The sequence below is a fragment of the Falco naumanni genome, chromosome 8 (assembly GCF_017639655.2).
Source record: "Falco naumanni isolate bFalNau1 chromosome 8, bFalNau1.pat, whole genome shotgun sequence".
NCBI classification, from domain to species: Eukaryota; Metazoa; Chordata; class Aves; order Falconiformes; family Falconidae; genus Falco; species Falco naumanni.
In genome coordinates, this window is record NC_054061.1 from 24,105,303 (window position 1) to 24,117,020 (window position 11,718).

Genomic DNA, 11,718 nt, shown 5'->3' on the forward strand with positions numbered 1-11,718 from the left:
AACATCTGCTGGAAACAAGTCCCTTTTTCTGCTTCGCCTGACACAGCTTTCCTTTGTCTCCTGACACCCATTACTGACCTTTAAAGAAATCTCCTAAAAGTAACTCAGTTAAGAAGAAATACTACCTCTAAAGGCAGCAGCCACTGCTGCTGGAGCATTACATTAAAGCCATTTTTCAGGTGTATTTCCCCCCTCGTTACTGCTACTACCTTTGTAACAGGAGCAGTATGGATCAGGGCCTGCTACACAGAGTACTTTAAAAAAGAAAAATAAGAATCTGTACGAAATAGGGGAAAAACAAAGTTCTGTTATCTTTGCACAGGTGAAATCGTTTCATACTCCTTAAATTCCTGACATGGTGGAGGAGGAAGCACATTGCATGCCGAGCGCTGTACGCACAGATGGCAGCGCTGTCGCTTGGCCCAAAGCGCGCAGAAGAAGGGTGGATCTCCTCCAAGGTAGAAGGTATGGCTGACAGTCACAACTCATCCTCGATCAAGATATAAGCAGCAGGCTGTGCGTAGTGCATATGGAGCTGCACAGCCTATTCCTGAGCCGTGCTCCAGGAACAGCTTGATATTTCCTGGCAAGCTCAAGGGTACCAGAATACGGAGATGGTCCGTGTCGGGTCACGTCTTGACTAACAACTACCGATGCGATCTGCTTCTCGGGCTGGACGGGAGCAGCTGAGCAGGGGCCACCTCCCGCAGAGGGTTCCACCAGCAAGACTTTGTCCCATCCGACTTCTCCTGCCATAAACCCGAGGAGCACAAGAGGGAGCCAGATGCTTTGGAGCTGAAAACCCAAAGTCTCTGCTGGGGTCCTGCCCAAAGGCACCCGGTGGAAGGAGGAGATGCCAGAAGCAAGTCCTGCTTTGCCCCTTAGCCGGTGGAAGCAGAGCCCAGATCACATTTACTTGGAGCAGATGTTGGGAGTGGTTGCTTCCAGTCTTTCATCGCTCGCGAGGTGCTCTTACATCACCTTCTTTCAAGTTTATAGGAAAACGGGTAAGGAAATTGAGCACTTACTGATTTCACACTGAAATTACAGATGGCTAAGATGACCAGAAGCCCAAGCACTGCTGTAGTTAATCCCTTCTTAAACACCATCACTGCAGCCTGCAGAGCCCTGAACCAGGCGAGCACAACACGGCACCACGTGTGGCAGATCACCTTGGTGTGCCCAGGAGCTGGTGGGGACAGCCACCCCATTACTGCTGCCCTGAGACAGAAGGGAGTTACCAGAAGGAAGAGGAGGCAAACCCCAGCAGTTCTGCTCCCTGGGGGTGATTCTCCCTGCTAACCCCCATCCCTGAAAGGTGAGGACCTCCTGTGGAAAGCTGTGCTTGAATCCTGGCTTGCCTGCACTGCTCTTGGGCTTCTGGTCTCCTCCAGATCTCACCACGTATAAGGGCTTTGGTGGAGAGACACCACCAGCTTGCAGCCACTGCTCCATCGAGGAATTTAATCCTTCCTGCACATAAGAATAACCCATCCCACCTCCTCCTGTCGTGGCTGGGACTGAAGTCAGTGGGCAACACTGGGATACAGGCATGGGTTTGATTTTCAGTTAAGACACCCTTAAAAAAAATTACAAAATCTTCACTTCCATTTTGGCATGGATTCTGACAAATTTTTCCTAGTATTATGATAAAAGCAACATCTCTCCTTGGTGTTGCAAATAGATGTGCTCTGCCTGCCCTGCACACGGGGACTTATTTTGCAGAAACTCACCATTTTTACCATTGTCTGGGTGCTTCTGTCTATTAGCAGATAGCTCTTGTGCAGATAAAGCCAGTTCTTAACAACAGGGAAGTTTTAATGCACACAGTAAACACCCCCATGAGTACTTTCCCCCACCCCCCGTCCAAGTTATATGAACGCTTCCCCCATGAGTTAAGGGATTTGGCATTTCTCTCAGGCATACTTTACATTTTCCAAACTTTCTGAATAACACATTGAGAGACTTAAGCATCTGCACTGCCAAACCAAATGAGAGAAGAAACGATTTTGCAGGCTCATTAATGCCTAGCACTGACAGGCCTGGAGGGGCTGCAATTTTATTTACATAGGGTAGAGACAGGCCTTTAGGGGAGTGCAGTATTATTTACATAGAGAAGAGATGTTCCTTCAGGGGTGGGGTCTCATTTAGATGCAAAAGGGACAGGAACGGAGAGTACAGTCTGACAGAGATGTGGTTTTACCTGTGCTTCCAAAAACACACTTAAAACCAGTCATAAATGCTGTTCTTGGTAGCAGCTGGAGTATTTCACCCACACGTGGAGCTGTTAAGAGTTCAACTACATCAGCTATCCCACTGCTAGCAGAGCCCCTGAGAACAAACGGGAGTGAATCAGCTGCAAATGAAAGAAACAGAGAACTTAAAGATGGAAGGATTAAGAAGACCCACAGAACAACAGTGTGTATAACAACCCAAAGTCTCCTGAAGTCAAAACCAAAATAACTGCATTTATCTAGTCGTGGGCTTGATGCTATTTGCAGAGCTATCCCCTGCCCCCCCCCCAGTGTGTCTAACCAACATGCTCTGAGGTTGCCCCGCCACATCGCAGCCTACCCACACCACCCACCTCCCCTCAGTCCCTCTCCCCGACCAATGTGGTCTGGTCTTCACCACCCCAGAGTCATCCTCCCAGCCTCCTCGAGAGCTGATGATTAATTGAAGCCAGCTGCTTGGCTCCTGCTCCTTCTTCCCACACCACTTTGCATTCCTCTTGGAGCACACGTGCTGCCCCAGAGCTGCTCTTGGTTGGCTTCCTCGCGCGTGCAGCAGTGATGCTGCAGGAACAAGGCCAGCTTTCATAGCGCTCCTCTGTGGGCTGAGCCGTGTGGGTACCAGCTGTCCGCAGTGGTGAGCTCCCTGTGCAATGTCATCAGCTGCAGAGTCACGGATTTAAAGTCTTGCTGTTTTGGGGCCAGCGTTATGTTTTTAGCTTTTTGTGTCATGTTCTCGGCTTTTTAATGTGGGTAACCTTGAAGAGCATCCAGACTTGCAGTGCTGCCATAGGAATCACGTAAGGAATATCTAATCAAACAAAATATCCTCAAGAATTCTATTTAACTTAGCACAATTTAGATGCCCGGTATTAAGTCAGTTGCCTGAATTAACTTTGTAGTTTTTGGTTATAGCAAGCCTCCTTGGAAGAGTAATTTACTCTGCTTTGGAACAGGTGATGTGCAGTGCTGCCTACAGACAGCAGCTGCAGCCTTTCTTACTGTACAGGGTGCCTAGAGCAGAGTGTAGATGACAAATGTAGGTAGCCCTGGATTCTTGTTGCATATTTTAAGGAAGTCCTTTGCCTCTACTTAACTGTCTGCTTTGTTGTCCAGTTGGGACCAAAGGGCTGGCAGTGCCTCTCCTGCAAGAGCCCTCGCTCAGCCTTGCTTGCCACGAGCCACGCGCATCCAGTATCACCCAGGTCAGCCCTTGTGTTTACAGTTTCCATACAGTGTATTTGCTGGGATCGTGGGCTGGTTCATGCATTCTTGCTTAGCATTCTTCCAAGTCACCCGGTATTTAGAGATAAAGGAAAACCTTCACACATCTTTCAGATCTCTTTCAACTCTAGGTCAAGAGCTGAATGCAGATATACAGCCTAGGTGAGGCATGATTTAGTTTCCCGAGCATTTCAGGTGCCTGGAGCCTGCAATTGCCCTGGTATCTGATAACAGACCTTCCCAGTCAGGTGTCAGGTGCCTGTGCTCCTGACCTCTTTTGCTTGGGGATGAATTCTGCATGCTGAGAGTGCCACCAAGCTGGAGCTTTAAAAACGAGCATGCTGGAGGCCTTGCAAGTGAGCTGCACTTGGTTTGCTTGGCACCTCTGCCTGAGCCCATCAACTCTTGAGTTCTTATCTTCATGTCAACTGACGCTTATCCTGCCTCTATATTAGCCAGTCCCAAGGCACATCCATCACCACTCTCGAGCTTTGCACAAATACAAACAAAAGTAAATAAATACCTGGGTCACAGCACTAAAGAGTTAAGAAAGCTGTGTTCTTCCCCAGGGGAGAGCCTATTGCAACTTGTAAACACTTGCTGTCTATTTCCAGGTGGTAATTAAAACAGCTTCCCCTCACCAAGTCGGTATTACATCAAGAGGCTGACAATTTCCTGGAGAAAACAGCTGTGTTTCCACTAATGAGCCTCAAGATCAGCAAAACGCAATGCCTGTGCACAGTTGTAGCTGCAGCTTTGGCACGTGAGACCCGAAGACCCTTTGATAATTCTTACTGGTATTTTGTAGAGGGTTTTGTTTCTCCTACTGTTGTTATGCCAACTTGCAAAAGTCTGCTTATCATGCTGTGAAGTTTTTTCTTTTAAATATTTACTGTGGGCTGTTGCTAATTCAATCAGGTGATGGTGACACATGGAATGGGCTCTGTTAGGAGAGGGCAAATTAACCAAAGCAGGAGAGGGAGGAGTGTAGGGCAGTGTGTTTCTGGGTTGCTGGAAGAAACGTGTTTTTATATCATGCAGTTCAATGAAACATAGATTTTTTTTTTCATGGGGTGAATTAATTTTTGCACGTCTGGAGCAGGCATGGGAGTTTGAGAAATGGTTTCATTCCCTTCACGTGGCATATTCATGCTTTCACAAATTACTTTGCAAAATCACTGGTGTTCTTTGATAGGGAAGCTGGGCAAAATAAAGCAGAATTGTCAAATATTGCTCCTAAGCGGTCTCTGCAGATTCGTCACAACCATAAAAGGCTGGCAACAGCTATAAGTGAAGAGATAAAATAGTGATGTTCATTAATCTTAATGGTTATATCAGTGAGTAGATATTAGTAGTCCTGCTATTGGGCTACATAGACCTGGTTTGCACATCCATGTGTGGTGTTGCTAATGGCTAGTTTATGAATTGTGTTCTGCACTGAATTTATATTTGAATTTGTACTGTTGTATGAATAGGCAATAAATATAGGTATGGCAGGAGCATGGTGACAGCAGCAGATTAAGAGCAAAAGTCCATCCTTCCTGACTCTAGACTGCTGCTGAGGTCAGCCCAAGTTTCCCATCACCTTGAAAGGAGTCGGGACTTCAGGACATGTGGGCACTCAGGGCAGCACGTGAGGCCATGCAGAGCTGTGTCAAACACAGGTAGATTCGTGTGAAAAAGGTCTCCCCATCTCATGGGCCAGCTGCTTGCTGCTGGCTTGTACTGGTCCCAGCTGCGCAATGATGGGGTGCATCTCCCAGGAGGGCGCAGGTTGCCAGGGATGCAGCTGGCTTCCCGAAAATGAGGTCTTATGTGAATTCTTGGGGCTTGGTCACATTGAAGCAAACAGGAAGACTCATGCTTTCATTTTTACCTGATGTGGATTGACTTGGCACCTCCACCAGTACCTCCTTGCTCCCTTGGGAGACTGCTCTCAAAATCATCTCTGTCACCTCTGTTTCTTGGTCTGTTTATCAGTAGTTTCCCACTGCCCTCATGGTGGAGGAGCCAAACCCCCTCGGCTCAAGCAAATCTGCTGCCTAGAGGAGGTTTGGGAGAGGCTGAGTTTTGCCTGTCCCAGGTTGCATGGAGGAACGATGCCAGACTGCCTGTTCGTGGTGAATCTGCAAAGGCAGAGGCACCCAGTGATGGCAGGTTTTGTATTAACTGCTCTTAGTATGGGCAGTGCTCATAAGGCATGTGCTAAGGCTGTGTTCCATACCAGTACCAGTTCACCGCTGCTCAGGAAACCAGCTGTACATGTTTCATATATTAAAATATTTCTATAGATTACTAAAGGGAGGACTCTTTTCTTCTGGGCAAGATTCAACCACAGCTGAACAGATCAGTCCCGCTTTTGGCCCCTTTGGGAGAGCGTAGCAGGGAAAGCTTGTGCTCGTTGCGTTAAAAATGAGTATTTTCACTATCTAGACAGAAGCCTTCAATCTCCAGGGCCATCAGTCTGTACCCCTGACAAAGACTGAATGAAAGGCAAAACATAATTACTTACATATTACTCCATCTGACATCTTAAATATTAAGACATCTATCTAGTCTAAAATCATTCATATAAATGTGTTTGTGGCACCTTAGGCTTAGGAAATTTTCGATAGATGAAGTGATAATGTTCTTTGGTTTATTTGGGCTCCTGGTGTAATAGGATTTGGGTTTTCCTCAGGTGCAGGGGGTTTGCTACAGCCTCATGCTGTGAAGTTTTGGTTCCACCTGCCATGAGCTTTATGCTATTTCTGTTTGCCTTTGGAGGTATTTTCCATGATAGTCCAGCACATTAACATGAAATTTGAGGCAATGCATCCATTTTTTGAAAAGTAAGCATTATGTAAAATGACTATAAATGCCATGTGTTTTCATAACTGTCAAAGTATTGTAATTCCGTTGTTACTTTATGGATTGAAAAATTGAGGCAAAGAGGGCAAACGCTTGCCTAAGGCTACACATTCAATAGCAAAATAAAAATTGACAATAACACACTAAGGTCAGGCCCGAGAAATATTAACACTTTGTGAGCCTTAAGCACTTGGGAAGCATGGGACAGGAGACCCCACACCGTGTTTATGTTCCTAAAGCCCTCCGCATCAAGCTCTCTGCCTTTTGAAGGTGTGTATTTGCAGCCCTTTAACTGGCAAGCAGATTAAAAAGCCTGAAAATGAAAAGAATTGAAAATTGTGAAAATAAGGACTGCTGAGAATCTCGTGTATGTGCAGGAATTGACATTGGCATGAGGACAACAGTAGGGGATATATCATGGCTCATGATAATGCCTGAGCTGGAAAGCAGTGTCATGTAGAGGAATGAAGCTGGGTTAATTATCATTGAGAATATACAGCTGTGGGCTGGCTTCAGGGGTGGTGGGTTGGCTGATGTAGATAAGGTGCAGCTGTGGCTTGTTCTGGTAAGTGATTGAGAGCCAATGAAAAGAGAGCAGCCGAGGAAGAAGTAGGGAGAGGAGAGAGTGGGCTCTGGATGAGATGAAGGCAGTAGAGGGGCTGGCATGAAGAGTGTGTTGGTATGAGATGGTAAAAGACCTTGTTGCAGCTTGCTAGTTTGGAGAGTGCTGTGACAATGACCTGCTGGTGTTGAAGCTGGCTGAGTGTGAGCGGGGACACTTGCACAGATTCACCAGGTGCTGAATTTGTGTGTTCACATTCAGGCTTTTCCTGATCCTCTCTCCGTAATCAGCTCTGTGCTTTTGCAGTCCATGCTTTGGGCCATTCACAGAGCTGGAAAAAACTTGGTGAAAATTGCATAAATTGAAGAGAAAGAAGAATTTTGAAAACTTTTCCCTAGACAAAGAAGTAAAACTGACTTAGCAAGCAAGACTTCTTCTTGTTTAGGGAAAATAACTGCTATGTTTGACATGGTCCCTTGTGAAAATCTGTTTTTATGCAGTACGCTATATATGCCATTCCCAAAACCTGCATATTTTGTAGCCAAATCACAGAGCATGTTGGTTTATTTTGTGTAACAAACCGTGTTTCTGCTCTTCTTTGCCTGAAAAAAGAATTAACTCCAAAAAAAAGAAAACAGGGGAATTGAATATTAGAAAGTGGAGGTGTGAAAACTTAGGGGACATGGGAATAATTAAAATTATTTTACTACCCACTGGTACTTAATGTGAGCTACACTTCAAACATACACCATTTAAATTACCTCTGTAGCTGTCAGTAGTTTCACGGTGCCCGTGGAAGCTGTGCGGAGCTCACTACATCGGCCTCCCATAGCCCTGAATCTGGGGGATTTGTTCATCTTCCAGACCACAGAAAAGGGCTGTCCTGTGCGCTAATGAGACTCGCTGGCATTTCAGGGTGAGTGGCTGGAGTCCCGGGGTCCCTGAGTATCACAACTCGGGTGCGGGGCTCTTTTTAAGCCCGATTTCAGCCGTTGCTTGCCATGGAGGCCATAAGGTCAGAAAAGTGACCTGCCATCAGCTAGGGTGGGGGTTGTACATCTGTCTAGGTATTTGTGTTTGATCAGCGTCACAGGGGCTGTAGCAATAGGGGAAGCCGGGGATGGCCCATCTCAGCTCTATAATGTCATTTTAAAAGCTATTATTTTGATGAATTAGATGGCAGCTAATGAGGTAAGCAATAGGCTTTCACTCCTGGCTCTTCCCCGCTGGGGATGGTGACGGTCTAAGGACTTTGCAGGCAGGAAGCAGGAGCATGGATACATACACCTGGGGCACCATGTCCTCTGGGTATCATTCCCGGTGCCCTTCCCAATATGATATCCCGAGGCTTCAGGACCCCCTATACACAGCTTTACAGAGCCTGGACATAGTGAGCTCATGTATAAAGCCAAGAAACATGTCTTTTTATTATTTTTTTTTTTTAACCCCCCCATCAAGAAATGCTAGAAAACAACATTAATAGCACTTCCCAGATTTGTTAGCTGCCACGCTCCTTACTTTCATCTCTGGCAATAAGCAGCTCATTAAACAAATCAAAGGAGTTTTTATGAAACTGCCTTCATCCTGTGAGCCGTGCTTCACCCAGATGCACACACAGCGTGTCCCTGCTGGGGCACTGCGGGTGCCCTACCCCTACAGACAACAGTGCTGGCACAGGGAACAGGACCATGGGCTTTGTGCCTGGGAATAAGTGCTTCAGCTGAATAACTTCAGGAGTGGGGTTTCCAGTGGGTCCCATGGTTATGCTCAGGTACTACCAGCTGGCCTGGTTTTCCTCTGTTTGCCAGGACGTATCTGTCCTGATAGCCTGTGCCGCTAATGAGAGCAGGTAAGTGGTTTGCAAGAGCCGTCCTTATTGGGGTGAGACCCACGTGAAAGGCGGAAGCAGGGCTCGCTGTTCCCCATCTCGAGTTACCCTTAGCCCGTACAGGAAGCGCTGGTCCGTGGGTGATCTTATACACCATATGTTCTGCGGTATGTGCTACAGCAGAGAGGCACAAAAGGGTGTGTTTATATTGTAACTGTTTTGTTTTTATTGTTCTTTAAGGTTTATTTTGATTTTTTTTTAATAATGCATTTATATTTTCCTCCATGGTGCTTACCTTTAGAGTTGAAGCTGTTAACTGTAGCCAGATATTTGGCAGCGATGCATCGTTTTGTACACTCACAAAGACCACTAACGTTTGCTCAGAGATCGTTGCCACATTAATGAATTGCAGGACGTGTATGTGTGGGTAAACACAGCCTCAGCTCAGCCATAAGGTGGGAACCAAGATGTTCCAAAGAGCCCTACGAGTCACTGGCGCCCTTTGCTGATGCCAGAGCACGGCTGGTCCCAGAGCACATGGTGAGTGGCAGCATCCGAGGGGTTTTAGTTTGCTGCACATACTATAACACGGTACGGTCACCCATCAGGCTCCTGCGAAGGAATGGGTGCCATGTGAGTTTGCACGGGTAGCTTGGAGCTGCCCATGCATGGAGATACGCCCGGGTGTGCTAGGGGAGGGCTCTGCTGAGCCATGGGGTGAGGAGCCAGCCCTGCCACCTTATGCCCATCACCCTTTATGGGGCTGGGATTCCCAAATCCCAGGGAAGAACCACGGAGTATAGATGGCATAGCATCCTGCTGGTGTACGAAACCATGGCAACACCATTTTAAGCATTTCTAGGCTGTTTAATTTGGCGTAAATGCTTTACAGGCTTTTTTTCCTTCAGCTATTTTTATTTTTATGTGGATTTTAGTAGACTAATCTAAGTGAGATCTTTGTCCCTCCCTGCAATTGCCCCTTAAAGGCAGCCTTATGATGTACTTACTGTTAGACGTTTCTTGCTAAAAAGCCTTGGGTAGAAAATAGCTTGGCTTGCCAGAGCATCAGATCGCCTGCATGGCATTTTGTTTTTAACCTTTGAAATTGGTTTAAAAAAGCTCAGACTAAGACAAGGGCTCTGGCTGGTGCCAGTGGTGAGGACTCGATGCTTCATTATTGTGGGAGCCTGCAGGTCCCCCCCTGCCCTTAATCACAGCAAAACTGGTGTGATACTCAAGTCGACTAATTGTCGCTATTAAAGGAAGAACGAGAAAGCTCAGACAGTTAATATGGGAGATGGCTTTTGACTTCTGCAGAGGCACTTTTTTTTTTTTTAAGATTACCTTCAAGAACAAGAGAGCCCATTTAATTTCAAATTTAATGACTTTCCACCATACCTAATTCTGCCATTTCCAAGTACATTAGCTACATGATCTCCAGATTGTTAGAAAGATGTCGTCAGATACCAGACTGAATGTCAGACATAAAAGCTTAATAAGTGACGTGCTTTACATTTTTGGTGCAATCGAATATAAAAGCATCCACTCAGTTAAAATTACCAGAGGTAATTTCAACAGAGCTGTCAAGTCTTTTTTCCTAGAAATTGAAGTTTTTCCTAATGTGCTTTTACTGAGATCGAGAGAAGTCATTTCTGATGTAATTTCTTTGTATGCAGGTATTATTGGAGAGAGGTGAAGCTTGACATTTTTCTGAGAAAGTATTTCTCTGGTCGTCCTTAGCAGAATGCTGCTGGAGATGCCCCCCCCCCCAGTTCAGATTGGGTCTGAACGTGTGGAGCTGAGAGCTGAGGCTACTTGGGGCATGCTGAAACCCATATACTGTTAAATGATAGATCTCTCTCTTTTTTTTTTTCCTTTCTTTTTTCTTTCTTTTTTTTTTTCTCCTGTAGAGGTATGACAGCAAGCAACTGCAGTCCCTGCCTGAAATAGTCCCAGATGGGTAGCATGGAGCACTCCCAAAGCTGCCTTTTGAAGGCAAATGAGTCATCGGTGGGACCTGTGCTGTAACCCTGCAAACCTGCTCGGGTTTACCATGGGATGTGGTGGAGGAAGGTCTGAACTACTTTGTATCTACAGAAGAAAAAGGGGGGGAAAAATCAGTGCTTTCAGCTCTTTATTACTATCAACTCTTCATTATTATTGCAGAGTCAGGCATGGGAAAAAGTTATTAGTGCTGAGTTTAGGAGAACAGAAAAATGTCATTTCCATGTTAACAGGCTGCAGTTGAGTCTGCAAATGCTCACTCAGCCCTGACAAAACAGGTGCTTAACCCGAAGTACTTTGCTTAAGCACTTTGCTGGTTTGGGGGCTTTATCCGTATTGACTTTTAAACCAGATGATGAGCCAACCTGAGAGCCACTCAGCTGCCATTGTGGCCTCCAAAAAGGCCTTTCTTTTCAATGGGTGTAGCTTTTTGAGATGCTAATGATCTTTTAAAGTCCACTGTTGAATGTTGCTGGGTCCCTCTGAGCCCCAACTATCCTTTCAAACAGTAATAGATGCTTCATCATCTCCAGATGTTTGTTTTGCTCTTTTAAAGAAGGGATGGGGTGAAACTGTTGTTGTTGTGTTTTGGTTTTGTTTTTTTGTAGTTTTGGCTCTGAGGAACCTGTGTTTGGACTGCCCAAAAGCTTGGAGGGAACAGGGATGGGAGGGCTGGGGGTGAGCATCAGGGAGAGCTGGTGCGCTGCTAGAGATGGCGAAGCAGGAGGAATTGGGGGCAGCTCCTGAACCCCAAAGCCTTGCAGGAAATGTGGGACAAGGCTCCATCCTCTCCTCAGCACTTGGCAGCACAAGATGAGCCAGGAATGGGGGAGGGGGAGAAGAGTGATGGATGGTCCAAGGGGTCCCTGCTTTTGTGCTTGGGGTGATGCATGTGCCCCAGGCCCCCTTCCCAGGGTGGCAATGTCTCTGCATGCTGTGAGAAACCCACCCTGCAATGTGACACGGGGTGGCCAGCGGCTGTGGATTTAATGGGTGAATTACGCACGTGTTGCCCATGA

The 11,718-nt window shown here is 46.4% G+C and overlaps 1 long non-coding RNA gene across 2 annotated transcripts; it reads left to right on the plus strand.

Annotated features, from left to right (window-relative positions):
* The first annotated feature begins 321 nt into the window (after positions 1 to 321).
* LOC121093240 lies at positions 322 to 11,347 on the plus strand. 2 transcript variants are annotated; one of them, XR_005829537.1, is made up of 5 exons: positions 322 to 1,007; positions 1,118 to 1,318; positions 3,348 to 3,436; positions 4,070 to 4,252; positions 10,606 to 11,347. It is a non-coding gene; the product is annotated as an uncharacterized LOC121093240 (long non-coding RNA). The 2 variants fall into 2 exon arrangements; XR_005829538.1 differs by lacking the exon at positions 3,348 to 3,436.
* The last annotated feature ends 371 nt before the right edge of the window (positions 11,348 to 11,718 follow it).